General features: G+C 41.0%; 1 protein-coding gene across 1 annotated transcript in view; it reads right to left on the reverse strand.

Moving 5' to 3' along the window:
• The window catches only part of ripor2 (RHO family interacting cell polarization regulator 2), a 335721-nt gene extending 319107 nt beyond the window's left edge, over window positions 1-16614 (reverse strand). Inside the window, exon 1 of the mRNA XM_073023960.1 lies at window positions 16433-16614. The gene's annotated coding sequence lies outside the window, so the exon portion shown is untranslated. The remainder of the gene's footprint in view (window positions 1-16432) is intronic.
• Window positions 16615-20283: the final 3669 nt, after the last annotated feature.

A 20283-nucleotide genomic window follows, 5' to 3' on the forward strand; every position in this document is an offset into this window, starting at 1 on the left:
ATCGGAAGGAAGGACAAAAATGGGAGGACCAGAAGATCAGAAAGAAAGGTGGGAAGAGGGTTAAAAATAGAGAGGTGTGTCCGGTACCTGAAAATAGAAAATTCAGTTTTATGCCATTGACTTGTCAACATCGCTGGACAGAGTAAAATATGTTGCTCTGCCAGTTTGAGTTGGACTTCATCCTGGCAGTAGAGAAGGATAATGACAAGTGTGGGATAGGGTAAGGGAGCTGAAATGATCTGCAATTGGGAACTGACAATGGCCACTGCAGATTCAGTGTCGGTGTTCCACGTATTAGTCACTGAGTCTACACGTGGTCTTGCTTCATGTAAAGGAGGTCACAGCAGGAGCACCAAATGCAGAATACAAGGTTGAAGGAAATGCATGTGAATCTTTGTCTCACCTGGAAGAAATGCTTGGGTCTTTGGATGGTGGTGAGACAGGAGGTGTAAGACAAGTGTTATATCAGCTGCGATGGCAGGGGTAAGGGAGGGATGGGGTAGGTTGAGCAGACCAGTGAGTCAGAAGGCAGAAAGAGGTGGGGAGAAGATGGTGAGACTGGTGGTGGGATCACCTGGCAGCCAGTGGAAATTCTGGAAGACAATATGCTGGATGCAGAAGCTCATATGGTGAAAGGTGAAGATCAGGGGAACTCTGTACTGTCTGGGAGGAGGCAGAGTGAGAGCAGAAGTACGAGAAACAGAGGAGATGTGATATCAGCTCCATCAGCCACAGAAGAGGGGAAATCACACTTCATGAAAATTGGAAGACACATCTGATTTCCTGGAGCAGAAAAATTCATCTTGAGCGCAGATGAAGCAGGGATGGGGAACCAGGAGAGAGAAATAGCAATAGCAATGACTATTTAAGTGTGTTTATAAATTATAGGGGTCTCAATCATGGATCAAAAGTTGTAAAAGCAAACATTTAATTGATACAAATATGAAATACTTGAAACATTCAACCAATCAGGTAGCACCTAAAAGAGCTAACATTTCAGATCAGGCGGAATGGTAGACTGACAAACCGTTTAAATGAAAGGATATTGAACTGAAAAGTTAACTGAATTTTTTTTCATAGACAGTAAATATCTGAGTATTTCCAGTCCTATACTTTATTAGGAGATTGAAGAGATTTGGCATGTCAACAAATACACTCGAAAACTTCTATAGTGGTACCGTGGAGAGCATTCTGACAGGGTACATCACTGTCTGGTATGGAGGGGCTACTGCACAGGCCCGAAAGAAGCTGCAGAAGGTTGTAAATCTAGTCAGCTCCATCTTGGGTACTAGCCTACAAAGTGTCCAGGACATCTTTAGGGAGCGGTGTCTCAGAAAGGCAGCATCCATTATTAAAGATCTCCAGCACCCAGGGCATGCACTTTTCTCACTGTTACCATCAAGTAGGAGATACAGGAGCCTGAAGGCACACACTCAGTGATTCAGGAACAGCTTCTTCCCCTTTGCATTCAATTCCTAAATGGACTTTGAAGCTTTGGACACTACCTCACTTTTTTAAATATACAGTATTTCTGTTTTTGCACATTTTTAATAATCTATTCAATATACATAATTGATTACTTGTTTATTTATTATTTTTTCTCTCTCTCTCTCTCTCTCTACTAGGTTATGTATTGCATTGAACTGCTGCTGCTAAGTTAACAAATTTCACATCACAGAATAAACCTGATTCTGATTCTGATTCTGATTCCTGATGGAGAGTCTTGGCTGAAAATGTCAACTATATCTTCCACTCCATAGACGCTGCCCAACCTGCTGAGTTCTTCCAGCATTTTGTACGTGTTGCTCTAGATTTCCAACATCCGCAGAATCTCTTGTGTTTCTGAATGCTTTCTGCATTTGCAGTTTTAGTTGAGATTTGAAGCAAATATAACTTCTGTGTTCTGAAGGTTCAGTTGCTCCTTATTCAGCAGCCCATCATCATTAGTTCCCCTTCTGAAGTAGTCAGATCCTGTTCTGAGTTTTCTTGGGATGCACAGGTCACTGGTGACTCTCCCCTTACTTAAAATATCCAGACCCCCCTCACTACCTTTTGGAAAAGTTCCATCTCACAACTTCGCTAAAGATGCAATAACAGGAAGATTCAAGTAGGAAAAACTCAATACATGGAAACGTCCTCCACTTGAACACCCCTCCAATGTGTCAATCGCATTTCAGGTTACCACAAGTGACACAGTGGTGCAGGTAACAGAGCCACTTCCTCGGAGGTTCAGAGATACAGGTTCATTTCTGATGGTGGATGCTGCTTGTGTGGAGTTTGGTTTTCATCAGGTGCTCCAGTGTCCTCCCACATCTCAAATGCATGAGAATCAGTGGGTTAAATTACCCCTGTAGATCCCACCTAGTCTGTAGGTAAAAGAATTTGGGGTAAATGGTGGCTGGTTGTTGCTCAGACCGTGTTAAACGTCTGTGCACCTCATACCACTAGCAGTATTGCCCCAAGTCAGTAGATCATAATTTCCCTGTTGTAGCGAGAAAGTATTTAGCTCAGAATCACCTTCCATTCCTTGTAATGATACGTCATTTTGCAATATAAGTGGTGAACACCACTCATTAAATCTGCCTTTTGTTTCAAATCTAAAGCATCACAAAATCTCCTGAATTGTAATGTTATCCCTATGTTCAAAGTATTTAATGAATAATAAATGCCTTCAGAAATAATTTCCAGAAATAATCTTGACAAGTCCATCCAGACAATTTAGCATTTTTTTTTAGCTGTTGGGATCAACGTCGTTGATGAACAAGAGCCAAAAATCCACATAGGCTTTCTGGAGAGTTGCCAGCATGGTACTCAGCGTGCCCTCGAAGGACTGGAAACCTCACAGGGAAGCGTATGAACCCTTGACTTAACTTGAAACACATTGCCCCATCCATAACGACATTAAGAGGGAGTAGATCCTCTCATCCGGGACCTGGCTCGGTATCAGAAATGGCATCTGCAGTGGTTTACTGCTGTCTTTGGAAGCATGTCACTGACTTATATCTATTTCTCATGCTTTTTAAAATAAATTTTCATCTATTTCCTTCCTTGAGAAGTAAGAAACACACACTTCAATCACTTGCCACCTGGTTGTTGTTTATAAATGTATCTTAATGTAAGTGATCTCTGAATACCTGAATTAAATATCAGTCTACTAACTGATACTTGTACATAAAATAACCATTCTGCCCATCCTGTCTATGGGGGATCCTGTGTGAGCAATTGTTTACAGGGAATAATATGTAAATACATAAACGATGGTAATGAGTAGCACTCATAACGTTTGCACGATCCCCTCCCCTCTGATACTGGGAAGAGGTTTCAGGGTTGTAAAGAAGGTGGGGTTTGTATTTCCTCCTGATGTCCTTTTCAGTGCATTGATGATGATCTGCTATTCCTTCTCTAAAGCCCATCCTCTCCTCAGTAGTCTCCTCCTTGACTACCAATCGAGCATGGCAACTACATCTGCTGCTCAATGCTGTCCTTGCTGCAGGGTTTTGACTGATCACCCTTTCTACTGCTGTTTTCTGAGAAATTGTGAAGGACTCTGCAAAGAGGCCAGCTGTTACCCAGACATGTCACATGGCACATCCAGATTAGTAACCTCACTCGCACAGCACCCTTGCTTGGCTTGACTGCTGGTCATATCGTGCATTGTTGATGATCTGTCAGCTCACTTAAAGTTCAAAGTACAAAGTAAATTTATCATCAAAGTACAGATATGTCACCATATGCAGCTCTGAGATTCATTTTCCTGTCATCAAATCTACAGAATAGTAACTATAACAGGATCAATGGAGGATCAAGCAGAGTGCAGAAGAAAAGAAACTGTGTAAATGCAAATGTAAAGAAATAGTAGTAAATAGAACATGAGATAATGCAACAAAGACTCCTTAAAGCGAGATCATTGGTTGTGGGAACATTTCAATTACGAGGCAAGTGAGTGTAGTTATCCCCTTTTGTTCAGGAGCCTGATGGTTGTGGGTAGCAACTATTCCTGAACCTGGTGGTGCAGATCCTGAGGCTCTTGTTTCCTCATTCTGCTATGTAAGAGGCATTCTTTCAGCCAGTTAAGGTTTCTGATATGGTTACAATAAAGGGCAGGTGTTCCATGGTATATCAGGGATAAGGGAGCAACCAGCTCTGTATAATTGCTGAGGATTTCAGCTTGACTCCCATCTTGAAGATGGTCTTTTCTGCAGATGGTGGAAAGCTGAGGAAACACAAATATCTGCAGATGCTGGAATCTGGAGCAACAGAGCAACTCAGGGGGTCATGCTGTCTCCAACCTTCATACTTCCTTCCCCCATATGCCCCTCATTTACCCCCACAGATACTGTTTGACCCACTGAATTCCTCAGCAGGTTATTTGTTGCAATTAGTTCCTGTCTCACTGTTGCCAAGATATCATGGGGACTCGATGGTGCTCAGTAAATGCAGCTTCATTCCTACTTCTGGTGCCTCTGGAGATGATGGCTTTCCTGGCTGGAGGAGGCTGGTTCAGGGCATTGCTTTTCATTACATTAAATCAGACACCAGGACAATCGAAGTTGCTCAGTGTTGCAGTTCACACTCAGGTAAGACTGGAAGCAGTTGTTACCATATGCTGGATTAATCACCTCATTTTGTTGGGATTTGCCTCAGACTTCAAGAGTGGATATTTAGAACTGTCCTGTAACCAACAACAATGTCAACATATCAGCAGCACTGGCTGATAAATAAAAATCACTAGGATTGAAGAAGTGTATCATTGACAGTAGCCAAGAACCTCTCCAGCAACAGCTTGCAGGTGTTAACGCCATCGGTCAGAAGGAACATAAACCCATGACAATTGTAACAGATATCCTGGTCATTTTTGTGCTTGTAATTTGTTACAATCTTGGAAGCTTTGAATACCTGCAGCGAAGTCCTATTTTCCCAACAGCTTACAATAGGTCTAGCAAAAGACAGTCAGACCACTACCTTTAAGGACCTACCAGATACTGAAAGGCCTGACAGAGTGGACAAGTTGTTTTCATTAGTCAAAGAGTCTGGCATTAGACAACACAGTCTCAGAATAAGAGGACAACACTTTAGAAGTGAGATAAAGAAGAATTTCTTCAGCCAGAGGGTGGTGACCTATGGAAGTCATTACCACAGAGGGCTGTAGAGACCAGGCCAGTGCATGTGCAGCGGCTGATAGGTTCTTGACTGGTAAGGGTGTTAAGAGTTGTGGGGAGAATAGTTGAGAAAAATCATCATGAAAGAATATTGGAGCATATCTGATGGGCCAAATGGCCTATTTAATTCCTATATCTTATAGTGTATGGGCCTTGTGGAATTTTCTAAGCACTGTCTGCCTTTCTGGTAGTTCCTGTAAATTCATTCTTAATTTCCATTAAAACTGGTGATTTTTCTAGTATCTCTAAAATGATCTTCAAAACTTTTCAAGGGAAGTTATGTTTATTTATGGAGTACAATAGTGTTCCATTTTCTCCTCTCCATTACAGACTGGGTAAATGTACCTACTTGGAAATACTGGGTTGTTGATCCATTCAATAGATCGAAAATCAAGGATTTCAAGCCCATGTTTTCCCAACAAAGGGCAACCCGGGGGCACAGAAATTAGAGTAGCCACCATATAGCTCCCCAGTAGTGAAGTTCAATGCTGAACTCAGGTACTGTCTGTGAGTTTCCCCCTGATCTCATGGCTCCTCCCACATCCCAAAGATTAATTACCCTCTGTAAATCACATTTAATACATGCATGTCAGAGAAGAATAGAGTGGGGTAGGTTCTGGGCAGGTAAAATGCAAGGGAATGACACTTCAGAGTATGTTCTGAGGGCTGACATAGACTTAATTCTACATTGTGGAGAAAACATAAGTTAACAAATTATATCAGGCAACATGAGCAAATATTGTTCCCTATGATCACCGCTCATTACTAAGAATACCAGATCAAAAGTCTCAACAATTGAATTCTCCCTCACAGTTAATAATTTTATCTATTTTCTCTGTACTCTTGCCCCAAAATCACCAGCATCTACCATATATCTCTTACAATCTTTTCTTCAAAGGTTCATTTTATTGTCAAAGTATTGTCAATACAACTCTGATATTTGTCTTCCCCAGATAGCTATGGAATACAGAAAAACCATGGGGGTTGGTGAAAGACAAAGCAGCAACCCTACCTCCCCCACCCCCACATGAAAAAGAAAAGGAGAAAGAAACAAAACTTGCAAATCCCAATCACCCCCACACCCCGTCCTTCACACAAAAAAGCTAGCAGATCACCCACATGGAAAACAGCAGCTAGAACATCAAAACCCCCAAATCCCCAACCCCAACCCTCGCAAAAAGGACAATAGCATCAAACCTCCAATTCCTCTCTCACACACAACAACTAACAGAATCAGCCACACAAGAAGACATCAACAAAAACATCAGACCCCAAATCCCTAGCCCTTCAAGCGCATAAAAAGCAACATGTCATCCACCCACCAACCTGCAGCAAGGAAGAGAACACAGAGAACAGGAGAGCAATATAAACTACAGCCAAAAATCACATAAACCTCAGAATTTGGAAAGCATCCTCTTGTCAGCATTCGAGGATTTGTAGTTTTAAATAATTAACCATATTTATTAAAGCAGCTGCAGTATATAATAACAATCATCCTGAACAAAAATTCTATTCACCATCTTCTTCAAAGGGGAATAACAATTGGGTTTGATGTGTTAACTTGTTCCATTTCATCATGTAACATCCCTTGAGCTGCCAATCTCTTTAAGCAAGACCAGCAGTGTAAATCTATCTGTGTTTCTATGAAGTTTTTAATCTGCTTGATTCAGCTCTAGTCATAGCATTCTTCCAACTACACATTACCTTCAGGCCCCTGACTGTCAAGACACAATACAAGTCATAACTGACATCTTGGGCAACAGCAACAGGCAGCCATAACTTTGATTGAGACAGTTATGAACATTATCTACATTTAAAATTGGTCTGTTGTACTCCCTTTCAAGACAGTTACCAGGGAAACACAATGATAAACTTCTGAACATATGTCATGACAAAGGTTGGAATTGTCTCTTGAATTCTTGACTTAAGGAGAAAGACAGCGGATCAAAACAAGGCAAGTTCATTTTTCTCGGTAATGCTTGTTATTCCATTACTTAACTAGCTGCTGGACTAGATAATTCCTCATCAGAAATAAACATGTAAAACTACCAGTCAAATGGTAAAGGATTGTGAATTGTCTTCAAGCTAGTACCCTTGAGATCAATGCTCCCAACTTTAAACTAAGCAATTTCCTCAAAGTATGTATCATCTTCCTTTGAACCCAGGATTAATAATATTGCAAGCAATTCATTAATCTTTGAGGGTGTAAATTCATCTTCTTCTTCTTGTTTACGGCAGTTGGCACCCAGCTTAATGGTGCATTACCGTCACCTTCTGCTCCGGAGAGTGGATCAGACGATAGACTTACATTGTAAATCCCTTCACCCATTCACTCACACACACACACACACACACACATACCCTAATCTTTACTTTATCCTTTCTTCTTTGGCCATCTTTACCCTATTCCTGCTCATCCATCATATCCTTTAAAAAAACCCGTGTATCCCTTAAGAAAGCTAAAAGTACCCTGACCTATGCCCTCTCACCCATGTCGAGTAGCCCTTTTAATGTGAATTTCTGCACCCCCAATTCCCTTAGATTAATTCTCATCATATCTCTCTGTATCCCATACTTCCTGCAACTCAGAATTATATGTTCTACCGACTCCTCTTCCTGACATTCCTCACACAGTCCTGTCTGGTGTTTCCCTATCATTTTCAATGTTTTGTTTAGTGCACAGTGCCCCAGCTTTAACCTAGTCCACACAGTTTCCTCTCTTCTGTATCCACTGCCTACCCTAGTACCTGTAACACTCTTCTGAATTTGATATAAATGACCTCCCTTTCCCCTCTCTGTCCCATCTTTCTGGCCACATTTGGATGGCTTTTCCCCAGATTACACACTTAACCTCTGCTTTACTGATACTAATGTGCATTTCTATATTTTCTTTCTTTAGTGCCCTCTTTGCCAACTCATCCACCCTCTCATTCCCTTTCACCCCTACATGAGCTGGAACCCATTGAAATTTTACCTGACCTCTCTGATTTGGGTGTAAGTTCTTATCAAACAGTAGAAAACAGAGTGAGATGCAAAAAGAGTCTGGAGAATTATGGAAAGCCATCAATTTGGAAGAGGATGATTAAAAGGAGATCTCATATAAAACTAAATAAAATATTAAATAAAACCAACAAACAAAAGAGAAATTTATCTTGAACTCAGCCAAGAAGGCAGCAATATATGGAATGCAGCAACAAATAGATAGAAAGGAAGACAGAGTGGCTTTTCATTCAATGAAGTGCAATTATTTGGGAAACTGATTCAACATACAATTACATGTAGATGAGACATGTGATGTTTGGTTTCTGCAGTTGGAATAACCTTTTCTTATCTTTGATTGCATTTTACCATGAATGTTCTTCACTGCCTGTGACACCATGCAAAAGCAGTCAGTGAACACCCTACAGATTCCAGCCTAGAAATTCACCCTGCCACACCCAGTCAAAAAAAATCATACTAAGTTAGCTCTAAATAATTTTGATCACCTGAACTAATACCATTAACAGAGTCATATGCTCATGCAGCACAAAACGGGCCATTAAGCCAACCATTACATGTTGTCCATCAAGTATCCAGTTACTTGTCCATAATCTTCCAGACCTTAGTGACTGAGGTGCCTGTCCAGATACTTCTTAAATGTTATGACCACCAACTCAGACGACATCACATTCCAACCACCTTCTGAGTGAAAAAGAAGCTTTGGATCCCCATAAACCTCCTTTTATTTACATTCAAGCAAAGTAATTTTCACAATTTCAATGCTACAAGCTTCTTTCACATTAAAGGCCAACGCATAAAATTTATTTAACACGAATGATATTTCTTTAATTCCTGTTACTAATTTACCAGACTCATCCAGATATCTTACATATACCTTTATTAATACATTCTTATTTTTATGTCCATAGAAACTCTTCCCTCACAGTTTTCTTTCTTCCTATGAGCATTTACGTCTATAGCCGCTGGAACATAAAATCTCTGACCTTGCTACTTAGTACAGGACAATTTCAAAGCAGAGCCATTTCTTTTAATATATTAGCAGACAAACTTACAAATTAAGATGGAGATAAATAAATATTCAAAAGGTCAAGTACTTGAGGTTATGAGGGAGAGGAGCTAATGCCGTGAAAGATCAGACATGATCATACTGGATGTTTGAAGGACCTGGTAGTCTACTCCTGATCCTATTTCCTTGCATTCCTTTATCCTACATCTGATAGCCGTGTCCAATGCCAGATAAATCATTAAAATGTATTCTCCAATGTATTCTATTTCGGGGTGCAAAGTTAAAATAATTTCAGGTGATCACATTTTTAATCATTATGACAAAGTTGTAAAGAGAAAAAATTATTTACAATAGGCTTAGATGGATGTTTATGTTGGAAGTCCGTGGAGGCCCAAATCATTTTCCTGGTTGCCTGTCAAGTAATTATGGCTGGCAAGCATCCAGTACTAATTTTACCTTCCAGAGCAGATGAATAATTGGAAGTACTTAAAGGGGAAATGTACGTTTAAAGTCATTGTGTTGAAGATGTGTACAGTGTAGAAATGAACCCTTCAGAATCAGAATCAGGCTTATTATCACGGACAGGTATCATGAATTTTCTGTTTTGCAGTAGCATTACAGGGGAAAATATAAAGACTTAGAAGTTTGTGAAGATTTTGCATGACATCTAAAACTTTCACAAATGTCTATAGATGTATGGTGGAGAGTATATTGACTAGCTGCATCATGGCCTGGTATGGGAACACCAATGCCCTTGAATGGAAAATCCAACAAAAAGTAGTTAATACAGCCCAGTTCCTCATGGGTAAAACCCTCCCCACTATTGTGCACATCTACACAAATCATTGTCGCAGGAAATCAGCATCCATCAACAAGCATCCCCACTATCCAGGTCATACTCCCTTCAACTGCTGCCATCAGGAAGAAGGTACAAGAGCCTCTGGACTCACACCACCAGGTTCAGGAAAAATTATTACCCCTCAACCATCAGGTTCCTGAACCAGAGGGGATAACTTCATTTGCCCAGTCACTGAACTGTTCTCACAACCCATGGATTCCCTTTCAAGGACTCTTCATCTCAAATTCTTGATATTTTTATTTATTTAGTTGTTTGTTTGTTTGTTTGTTTTTTTATTATTATTCCTCTTTTTTATTTGCATAGTTTAATGTTTTTTGCACATTGTTTGCCCGTTCCTGTTGGGTGTGGCCTTTCATTAATTCTATTGTGTCTTTTGGATTTACTGTGTATACCAGCAAGAAAATGACTCTCAGGTTTGTATATAGTGAAATAAATGTATTTTAATTATATATTTACCTTGAAACCTTGAAATCTATGCCCTCTTGTTTTGATATCCTGCTATGAGAAATAGATTCTGACCATTTACCATATTTATCGGATCTCTCCTCAGCCTCCTTTGCTCGGTTTATCCGATTATCCGATGGTTGTTTCTGGACAGTAAATCAACAAGTAGCTCTGTAGGATACCAGCCTTCCAAATTATCTGATACTACCACAAAGGTGTTGGCATGTTAGAAGCCATCTATTCCCCTTCAACTTGCCATCTTCTTTCCTCGTCACGTAATCCTAGTGCATCTTTTACACTTCTATATATCTGCCCTATGTTCTGGTAAACAAAAGGCAGGAACAAAATGACAGTATTTTGGTTGACAGGCCATGGTAAGAACTGTGCCTTGCACCCATCATCATCGTTGTGGAGTTACCTATAAATTCAAGCTTCACAAGAAGAAGTTTATTCCATTAAGTTTGTGTGGAGAAGAGTATGTGGCAATTCATAATTTGATCTGGATGTTACATTCACGGGCAGAGGGGATTTTACTTCAGTCCTGATGCAGGGTTTTGGCCCAAAACATTAACAATTCCTTTACTACCACAGATGCTACTTGACCTGCCTATTTCTTCCATCAAATTTTGTGTTGCTTTTAATTCCTCATTTTTGCATTAAGTGTTCCACCTGGATCCTGACACTTTTCATCCTACAAGGCAACTACCTTGGATGAAGGAATTAGGAACTGTGGATCCATATTTTGAAATGCATGGTGTTAGGAGCAAGAATAGGTATGGAGGTGGGAGCAAAGGAGTGAGAGAGGGATGTGAAATGGTGCGATGTAAATAAAGAAGTATTGTAAAAGAATGTAAAGAATTTTGAGCTTTTTTGTATAGATCTTTTATTATGAATAAGTTTATTATGAAAAACCTTGCCAAACGTCTACAGATGAGTAGTGGAGAGTATATTCTTTCGTGTGCCATACTCTGCCAGAGCCTCAGCGACCATTTATTTTTTCAAGTGGTTGTCTGGAGGAAAGATTCTGTGAGTGGTCCCCCTCGTCCTTCTCACAACGCAGTGTTTTTTTTCAAGGCCAAGTTGCGAGCTCGACACTCAACCCGGCATGGATGGAAAGCATGGCCGGGAGCGGCCCGACCGGATTCGAACTCGGGAACCTTCGCTCTGGAGTCCGGCACTGATGTCACTGCGCCACCAGCCAGACAAAGGAGAGTATATAGATTGGCTGAATCACAGCCTGGTATGGAAACACCAAAGCCTATGAATGGAAAATCTTACAAAAGGTAGTGGATTCGGCCTAGTACATCATAGGTTAAGCTCTCCCAACCACTGAGCATAACTACATGAAACACTGTTGTAGGAAAGCAGCATCCATCATCAGAGATCACCACCACCCAGGACATGGTCTCTTTTCCTTTGCTGAAGATACAAGAGCCTCAGGACTCACACCACCAGGTTCAAGAACAGTTACTACCCCTCATCAGGCTCTTAAATCAGGCCCCATCATTGAAAAGTTCCTACAACCACTGATCTCACTTTAAGGACTCTTTATCTCATTATCTCACATTCTCATTATTTATTGCTATTAATTTATATTTGAATTTGCACAATTCATTGTCTTCTGCACTCTGGCTGATCTGTTATAGTTATTGTTCTATAGATTTGTTGAGAATGCCTCAGGGAAGTGAATCTCAGGGTTGTATATGGTGATATATATGCACTTTGATAATCAAATTTACTTTGAACTTTGAATAATATTTACTTCTGAAATGAAAAAAATAATGAACACAGGGAGACAAAACTCATATAGACCATTTGCTCATGCACAGGTACAAAAATTAACTTGGAAAAGCAATTCAATGATTCTGTCAGAAAATTGACATCTTGCAGCACTGAAAGCAAAAAAAAAATTGCAGATGCTGGAAATCTGCAATAAAATCAGAAGGTGCTGGTAATGCAGAAGAAGCAGGAACCCAGGTAACATTTCAGGTCAAAGACCCTTTGTCAGCACTGACATCAGTAGGTCTGGCCCACGATAGGGTCAGAATTCCAGTCACAAATAAGAATCACAAAATTATAAATGCTCTTTGTGGTAATTGTCAGTTGATGGTGCCGTTCTGAATTCATACACTACAAGTAAGGAGAATGAGGAAATGGGGATGCACTGATCCAATAGCGCACCACAAAGTTAGGTCACGTACATGTCCTTTTTGCATACAGAAAACCAGAACTGAAAAGCAGGAAGAAAATACCAACACCTGATCAAACTTCTACAGATGTACTGTGGAGACCATTCTAACTGGAGTTTCAGCATCTGGTATGGAGGGGCCTCTTCACAGGATTGGAAAAAGCTGCAGAAGGTTGCAAACTCAACCTGCTCCATCATGTGCACTGGTCTCCCCAGCATCGTGGACATCTTCAAACAGTGATGTTTCAAAAAGGCGGCATCCATCACTAAGGACCCCCAATTCTCAAAACGTCCTCCCTTCTTATTACTACCATCAGAGAGGAGGAACAGAGCCTGAAGCCATCCACTCAATGTTTTAGGAACAGCTTATACCCCTCTGCCATCAGATTTCTGAACAGACAATGAACCATCCCATGAGTACTACCTCACTATTTTTGCTCTTTTTGCACTTTATATATAAATGTAACTTATAATATATTTTATATATTGCACTGTACTGCTGCTGCAAAATAACAAAATGTATGAAACGTCAGTGAAATAAACCTGATCCTGATTCTAACTCTATTGCTTCCATTTGCCTCTTTGCTTTTGTCTGCCTCCATCTCCCTTTGCCTCACAACTTCACTCTTCCTCCCCCTTACCCAGCTCAATCTGCCCATCATCTCTAACCCCACCTCACCCTCCAGTCCTCTAATCCCCTCAGTCTACCTATTACCTCTTGCCCCTACCTCATCACTCCCCTTCTCCTCTTTCTACAGGCCATCTCCCTCCCCATACTGGATACAGAATTTCAACCTGAAATAGTGATATTTCCCTTCCTCCTGCAGATAATTCTCATCTAGCTAAAAGGACTTCTCAGTCACTGGCTCGCAAGGGACTGATTTGGAGGATGAGGACAGCACAATACAAAGCTTGTAGAACTGCCTCCTCACAGCCCCACTGACCTGCATTCAATCCCATTTGCAGTTGATATCTGGGTGGAGCTCGTATGTTCTCTGTGTGCAATTTCCCTTGCTGTTCCAGTTTCCTCCCAGATCTGTGCTGTATCTGGGAGCAGAAGTTCCAGATACAGCACAGAGTGTTTCTATGCTATAATGTTCTATGGTTCTATCCCAGAGATGTGCACGCTGGTGGGTTAACTGACCAGCACAAATTCCCCTTGTGTGCAGGAGAGTAATGATGAGGAACCAATGGGAATATGGGGAGAATTTATGAAATGTGATTACAGTAGGATTAGTTGAGAATTGAACTCAGCAGGACAAACGTCCCATCTCATTGTTGCATGACTATGTTCACTGAAGCTGAAGACAGTGCCACAAACCCTGCTTTCCCTAACACTAATGGCCCAATGCATATGTTTAGTCTTTGCTCTGAACATCTGGATGCAATCCCCCGGTGCCTCTATACATTTTGTTGTGGTGCCCTTGGACTATTTAAGTATTAGTTTGTGGTCTTACTGGGCTATTAAGCATCTGGACACAGTCCTCGAGGCATCTGAGCATCTGGCTGTGATCCCCCTAGGACGCTTATACTTAGCTGTGGTCCAACCAAGATGTTAAACATGTGGTTGTGGTGATCCTAAACCTCTAAACATTTTGTTATAGTTCCCTGGGCCTCCAACATGACCGGAACAAGGAGGGAGAGTTTAAAGTTTGGGCTTCATTATTGGAGGAAGGTGGCAAATGAGGGTGAAAAGGCCTGGGAAACCACACATGAGTTTTCTGGAGTTATGCCCCTATATTAAGCTGACAGAGACTCAGGAGACTTTGACTCTCTAGGAAAGTGTTCATTGATATCTGTCTCCCATCTGGATTTCTCTGCCTATCTCCCGTCACAGTGAACTGAGATTGCCAGCCTGTGCATCATAGAATACTGCAGCACAGAAACACGCTCTTCAGCCTAACTCATCCATGCCATCCAACATGCCCACCCTCAGCTAATCCTATTTGCCCAGGTGTGGCCCATATCCCTCTAAACCTTTCCTATCCAAATTACTTACAATTTTTGTTATTTTACCCAATTCAACCACAACATTTGGCAGCTTGTTCCATATATACACCACCCTCTGTGTGAAATTGGTTCCCTTTAAGTCTCTTTTCAATCTTTCTCCTCCTGCCTGAAACCTATGCCCTCTGGTTGTGGCTCCCTTTCCCTGGGAAAAAATTGCTTTAGGCAGGAGAAACCTCCATATGTCAAATGACCCAGACTTATAAAAGGCTCTTCATTAATGGAGAGGCTTCTCCTCCCCTTCAATCTCAATTGACATTTCAGCCTTGTGGATTTGCCCAGAAGAAAGGTTTCTTCCTTAATTGGGGCTTCACGTGGAAACGCCAGCAATTTAAATAATAGAAAGGTCTATACTCCAGTGGCCATAATCAGACCTCGGTGGTCAATGCCACAGAACTAGAAAGCACATTTCATTCCAGGCAGCGATAGATGCTTCTTGGGTAATTAGAATTATTCCCTGAATCCACAATTCCATAATCCTATAGTCACCGCAAACTGCACAAAACAAATATATGGGATTATTCCATCTCTATCTGAAACACTGGCTTCTAACTTGGGGTCCATATAAACATCAAAACAGGCAGATAATCAATATCTTTCTCAGGGCTATCTTGCTTTGGGAAACAACGCTATAATGAAATGATAATCCCCCTGCTGCTCTCTCCCACTGTGCACGTCACTATTGTCTGGCATTCCTTCACAAATAAATGATTAATGAACTCTTAATAGATGCATTTTTGTCTGGAAGTAAATAAGTAAAAAAGTAAAACCCCATTCCTAGACTTCCACACCCGAGAATACCTTTATTTGTCAGCTATTGACCCACTGATAGAGACTAGTGCGTTCAACAGATACACCACAAGTATTCCTTTATTACAAGCGCAGATTTAATGTGAAAGGATGGTCATATTTAATCAAGCCGGGGAGATTTGTTTTAAGTGGACTCCGGATTCAATTTGATTCCTTTCACAACCCCTATTACCGGACTAGACTAGAGCAATACAGAGCAACACACAAAATGCTGGAGGAACTCAGTAGGTCAGACAATATCTATAGGAATGAGTCGATGTTTCAGTCCTCATCAGGAGTGGAAAGGGATGGGTAAGAACCCAACATAAGAAGGTGGGGAAGGCGGAAGAGGACAGGCTCAAAGGTGAAGCGCATCTGGCTTCATCTATCACATTCGAGCCTGTCCGCCCTCCTCCCTTCACCCTCTTTTCTTCCGCTTTCCATTCCAGCTCTTCATTCATTTCCACAGATGCTGTCTAAGCCGCTGAGTTCCTCCAGCGATTTCTGTGCGTGTCGCCCTGTATTCGCAGCATCTGCTGTGGCATTCCGGGCTGCGCCTGCCGAAGTTCTGATGCTCCATGCTTGTGCTTCTTACTTTCCGATGCCCATGAAGAGCCCTTCATCAAACTCCTGATCTACAGCGCAGAGAGAACATACGGTATTTAGGTCCTTTCGCTCGGATATTCCGCTTGTTATCAGACACGTTCAGCGCCGCTTCATCATTTAAACGGAACCAGGCATATCGACATCATAACACCCTCTCAGCACCATGCATGAAATTTCAGCCACAATTCAATTGAAAGTGAAAGGAACTGCTCAACTAATTAATATCCAATCTGATCAAATGCCTAATACTACCGCTGATTTTGTTTGCCCTATATTCTAGTGATTTTTCCAACAATTTATCCCTTTACTGACTCACTTTGGACAATAGAAACATATAATTAATGCTTTTCATTCGTCGGCGGAAGAGTGCCTACCTGGATAGATATATAATCATGTCGCCTGGATTTGTTCTGCTCCTTTAGAATGACATTTCCTTTGTCCGAAAGTACCTCACCGCCTGCGCTTTATTTCTGTGTCCTTGTCAACACCCGAGTGGCTTCTAGACTGAAATATGCTCTTTTTTTAAAACAACAAAGCACACACAAGCCAAGCGCACAGCAGCTTCCAATTGGCTGTCCCGGAGTACCGTGTTTCGAAGTGTGAGGCTGAAGAGGGAATTGCTTTCCTTCGTATTCCCGTGATGATAGGAAAAGGCTGAAGCGAGATAAGCACCGACCTCCCTGCTGTTGCTGTTATTGCCTGCCTCTCTTCAATTGCTTCGCGCAATAAATTACAGTACTTCTCTCTAAAATTTGCTGTTGCTGTTATTGCTTGCCTCTCTTCAATTGCTTCGCGCAATAAATTACAGTTCTTCTGTTCTCTCTAAAATTTAGCTCTAAATCTGACTGTAAAATTTCAGCCTTGGCTTCCTAAAACTATAATCAAAGGCCATGTTGTCTCACAATTTAGCATTTTCAAAAAAACTTTAAGACTAAATGAAATGGGACAGTGGAAACACAGAGTTCTGCAGATGCTGGAATCTGGAACAATAAACAGACTGATGGGGGTCGGCGCGTCAGGCAGCATCCATGGAGGGAAATGGACTGGAGCTCCCTCCAGCAGTTTCTCCGAATGGGATCGTGGCCACTCTGGAGACCTGAAATATCCAAAGAACTGTTTTACTTTGGATACGATCTTAACCGCTTTTGTCAAACATATTTAACTTCAAACTATGAAATCGGCAGTGGGTTAAAAATAAAAAATATTGATGTAATAATAATTGGGTTTAGTTTACAATTTTGGGAGATGAATAGTCAACATTATTACTGTAAAATCGTATTTAATAAAATTTATTCTGCATGCTAATCACCTCTCTTAACCTCTCTTATAACTTATATTAGCTGGTTATTTATACCAAGTTTTGTGTTGCTCTTCAGAACCTTTTCAATGGAATTAAAATTCAAAAGCTGACACAATGAGCAGCTATTTCTAAATGTGTCCACCCAGCACAAAACAAGTAGGATGAATTTCTTTATGAAAACATATTTTACATGAAGCTTGATTAAAATGTAAGAAAGTAGGGTTAAAAATAGGTGGCACTGAGAAACAGGTATGAGGATCAGAGTGCTCGATTGCCTGTGATGCTGCTCTGAGCTTGCTGGCCTTTGTGAGACTGCTTTGCTTTGGAGACCGAAAGCAAAAGATCCAAAAGACCAGACTCAAGAATAGCATCTATTCCGCTCTCATAAGGTGATTGAACAGACACAATCAGATGGACTCTTTACCTCACGATCTGCCTCATTATGACCTTGAACTTCTTTGCCTTCCTGCACAGTACTTTTGTAACCATTTGATCTGCATGAACGGTATGCAAGACAAGTTTTTCATTGTATCTCAGTACATATGACAATAATACGCCACTTTACCATGTTATTGATTCTATGATTGTTTAGCAATAACTGGAACTGACTAATTTATTTTAAAAAGTTAGCTACTCATTCTAGTTTAAATAGAGCTAGTAGTATTAATGAAAATAACTGGTTGAATTAAAACAGTGTTATCATTTATTTTGTGCATCCAAATCCTTTATGATTTGTAAGTCCTTTATTTCTAAGTAAATTAGATACTAAAATGAAAATGAAATACTGAAATCATGAAATATCACAGAAATATCCAGGGAATTTTTTAATGCTTTCACTTCCATCCATTGGACACTCTTCTTTACTGGTCAGATCTCCACTTGGAATTAGTCCCTGAAAATCCAAACTAATAAGTCTGTACCTCAGTAGGAGACAGAAGGTGATGGAGCCTGGAGCAGCAATCTGCTAGAGGGAGTCAGTGGATCGGGCAGCATCTGTTGAAGGGCAGGTATTGTCAACTTTCAGCAGATAGTTTGTGTCCCTGATCCCATTTCTTCTTGCACTGCCCATCGTCAATGAAATAGGCTGTGTGAAGAGCTCTTTGATTGAAACACAAAACAAGTGATAAAGAGATGGCAGCTTCATTTACCTTCTGACCATATTAGTCCCCATTTGATGGAAAAGAAAATTGGTCTTAATGACATTAGAGGCTGATGATTCATTATCTTCCATTTTGCACTAATGCTGAGGGCCAACTTACCATTCATCTCCTCAACAAGAACATCATCTGTATCTGTCACATTGCATCTCCGTTAGCTGTTTAGGACTCTTCAGTACCAGTGAGTTTTAGGAGGTCAATTGGTTTGGGAAGAGGTCATTTCTAATTACAGTGACCATGGGTCCAGTAAAATTATATTAAAATTTATAGACTTGTGTTAGCACAATTTTAAAAAGTGCTTGGAAGTTGTGAAAGGTATTTAAGCATTTTTTAAATGTATCTGTTAAGGTTAAAAAAACAGCCAGATGGAGCACACTGCAGCTGGAGTTCAGCACAGACTCTGTTAAACCTTCGTGTTTCAGCCCTGCCTAATAACACTAAAGATGACACATGATCCCTACAGTGTTATCCTAATACCAACACACTCTCAACAACATCTGAGGACCACATAATTACAGGGCACAGCTGCAACATGAGCAATCAAGCTTGCTGATTATGCTAGTCAGTGCCTTCCACCTCATCCTTCGTCTGTATGATTTAAACTGGCAGACTGGTAATTTGGTCTATTATTGTCGCGTAGAGTGAAACTTTTGTCTTGTAAACCATTCATACCGATCAGTTTATTACAGCAATGCACTGAGGTAGTACAAGGAAAAGCAACAACAGAATGCAGAATAAAGTGTTACAGTTACAGGGAAAGCACCTACAGGTAAACAAAAGAGGTAAGGTAGACTGTGAGGTCAAGAGATCATCAGGTAGATCTATGAAATTCATTGGCACAAATGGCTGTGGAGCCAAATCGTTGGGTATATTTAAAGTGGAGGTTGATAGGTTCTTGATTAGTAAGGATGTTAAAAGTGACAGGGAGATGACAGAAGAATGGGGTAGAAAGGAATAATAAAGCAGCCATGACCAGACTCAATGGGCTGATTGGCCTAATCCTGCTCCTATGTTTTTTTTAATGTCTTAACATACTAGGGAACTGCTCAATAGCGCTATAGAAGCTGTCCTTGAGGCTATTAATACGTGCTTTCAGGTTTTTGTATCTTTTGCCCAATGCGAATAGGGAGAAAAGAGAATGTCCAGGGTTGCTGGGGTCTTCGACTATGCTAGCTCCTTTACTGATGCAGTAAGAAATGTAGACAGAATCCACACAGGGGAGGTATGTGATGTGCTAAGCCATGTGTAATATCCATGATGTGCTAAGCTGTGTCCACCATTACAAACTGGTGATGTCTAAGGTGGACATGCCACAGTTCTTCAGCCTCCTGAGGAAGTAGAGGCACTGGTAAGTTTACTTGGTACCCACGTGCTTGGATCAGGACAGGCTATTGAAGATGTTCACTACTAGGTATGAAGCTCCCAACTCTCTCGACCTTAGCAAAGTCACTGTAAACAGGTGCATACGTATGCAGACACCCCCACCCCCTTTGTAAAGTCACTGAGCACCTCCTTTGTTTTGGATACATTCAGGGAAAGGTTGTTTGTCAGGACTCCATGTCACTAGGCGATTGACTTGAGATTCAGCCACTATGGTGGTAACAGCTACAAGCCTGTGGGTCCAAATAGAAGAGAGTTTGATCAAGATGGATTGGGTGTACAGCAGGGAGTTGAGGATGTAGTCTTGTGGGACACTAGTATCGTACTGGAGCTGTTTCTGCTTGTCCTTTCTGATTGTGGTCTGTTGATCATTAAGTCAAGGATCCAT

The sequence above is a fragment of the Hemitrygon akajei genome, chromosome 20 (genome assembly GCF_048418815.1).
Source record: "Hemitrygon akajei chromosome 20, sHemAka1.3, whole genome shotgun sequence".
Lineage (NCBI taxonomy): Eukaryota > Metazoa > Chordata > Chondrichthyes > Myliobatiformes > Dasyatidae > Hemitrygon > Hemitrygon akajei.